The sequence below is a fragment of the Bos mutus genome, unplaced genomic scaffold (genome assembly GCF_027580195.1).
Source record: "Bos mutus isolate GX-2022 unplaced genomic scaffold, NWIPB_WYAK_1.1 CTG260, whole genome shotgun sequence".
NCBI lineage: Eukaryota > Metazoa > Chordata > Mammalia > Artiodactyla > Bovidae > Bos > Bos mutus.
In genome coordinates this window covers 196,696-198,830 of record NW_027219762.1, presented here as the reverse complement: position 1 = coordinate 198,830, position 2,135 = coordinate 196,696, and the positions used below count along the sequence as shown (strand labels likewise).

The 2,135-nt window shown below is 38.9% G+C and overlaps 1 non-coding gene across 1 annotated transcript; it reads left to right on the top strand.

The window, feature by feature from the left end:
- Positions 1-672: 672 nt before the first annotated feature.
- On the top strand, positions 673-1,309 carry LOC102269547 (ubiquitin-conjugating enzyme E2 D3). The gene has a single exon (XR_011463490.1). It is a non-coding gene; the product is annotated as a ubiquitin-conjugating enzyme E2 D3 (transcript).
- Positions 1,310-2,135: the final 826 nt, after the last annotated feature.

Sequence of the window (2,135 nt, the reverse complement as noted above, 5' to 3'; positions counted from 1 at the left end):
TACAACCTCAACAGTTGTTTTATACCTACTCAAGAAAGTGCTGTGATGAACATTGGGGCAGCACTGTTTATAATAGCCAGGACATGGAAGCAACCTAGGTGTCCATCAGCAGATGAATGGATAAGAAAGCTGTGGTACATATACACAATGGAGTATTACTCAGCCATTAGAAAGAATAAATTTCAATCAGTTCTAATGAGGTGGATGAAACTGGAGCCTATTATACAGAGTGAAGTAAGCCAGAAGGAAAAACACCAATACAGTATACTAATGCATATATATGGAATTTAGAAAGATGATAACAATAACCCTGTGTATGAGACAGCAAAAGAGACACTGATGTATAGAAGAGTCTTATGGACTTTGTGGGAGAGGGAGAGGGTGGGAAGATTTGGGAGAATGGCATTGAAACATGTAAAATATCCTGTAAGAAATGAGATGCCAGTCCAGGTTCGATGCACGATACTGGATGCTTGGGGCTAGTGCACTGGGACGACCCAGAGGGATGGTATGGGGAGGGAGGAGGAGGAGGGGTTCAGGATGGGGAACACATGTATACCTGTAGTGGATTCATTTTGATATTTGGCAAAACTAATACAATTATGTAAAGTTTAAAAATAAAATAAAATTAAAAAAAAAAAAAAAAAAAGTGGACTTAGGGCCCTTCCCCCCAGCCCATGACCCACCTCCGGCCCCCGCCCTCCAAGTCCAACCTCCGATCTGTTTAATAAGAAGGCGCCTGTGTCTGGCAGAGCTGGTGTGAGACGAAGAGTCAATCCTTCCCAGCCACCGGGATAATCAAGAGTTTGGCGGGACCTTCAAGCACACACCGAGATAGTGAGGAGCCAGATGAAAAGCACAGACTATGGCGCTGAAATGGATTAATAAGGAACTTAGTGATTTGGCCCGTGACCCTCCAGCACAATGTTCTGCAGGTCCAGTTGGGGATGATATGTTTCATTGGCAAGCCACAATTATGGGACCTAATGACAGCCCTTATCAAGGCGGTGTATTCTTTTTGACAATTCATTTTCCTACAGACTACCCCTTCAAACTACCTAAGGTTGCATTTACAACAAGAATTTATCATCCAAATATTAACAGTAATGGCAGCATTTGTCTCGATATTCTAAGATCACAGTGGTCTCCTGCTTTAATTATTTCTAAAGTTCTTTTATCCATTTGTTCACTGCTATGTGATCCAAACCCAGATGACCCCCTAGTACCAGAGATTGCACGGATGTATAAAACAGACAGAGATAAGTACAACAGAGTATCTCGGGAATGGACTCAGAAGTATGCCATGTGATGCTTAAAGTCAGACTAACCTGCATTATAGCTGGAATAAAATTTAAATTACTGTTTTTTTTTTTTTTTTTTCTTATCTGGCTGCTCCCCTATCAGACCTCATCTTTTTAATTTTATTTTTTTTTTACCTCCCTCCATTCATTCACATGCTCATCTGAGAAGACTTAAGTTCTTCCAGCTTTGGACAATAACTGCTTTTAGAAACTGTAAAGTAGTTACAAGAGAACAGTTGCAGCAAGATTCAGATTCAAAAAAAAAAAAAAAAAAAAAGCATGTGTATTATGTGGCCAATGTCTTCACTCTAACTTGCTTATGAGACTAAAACCATTCCTCACTGCTCTAACATGCTGAAGAATCATCTGAGAGGGAGGGAGATGGATGCTGAGTTGTCACATCAAAGGAAGCAGCATTATTCTAACACCATCCATTCTTTTTTAAGCCTTCCACTGTTAGAGATTTGAGGTTACATGATATACTTTATGCTCATAACTGATATGGCTGGAGAATTGGTATTGAATTTATAGCATCAGCAGAACAGAAAATGTGATGTATTTTATGCATGTCAATAAAGGAATGACCTGTTCTTGTTCTACAGAGAATGGAAATTGGAAGTCAAACACCCTTTGTATTCCAAAATAGGGTCTCAAAACATTTTGTAATTTTCATTTAAATTGTTAGGAGGCTTGGAGCTATTAGTTAATCTATCTTCCAATACACTGTTTAATATAGCACTGAATAAATGATGCAAGTTGTCAATGGATGAATGACCAACTAATAGCTCTGCTAGTAATTGATTTATTTTTCTTCATTAAAGTTGCATAAACCAA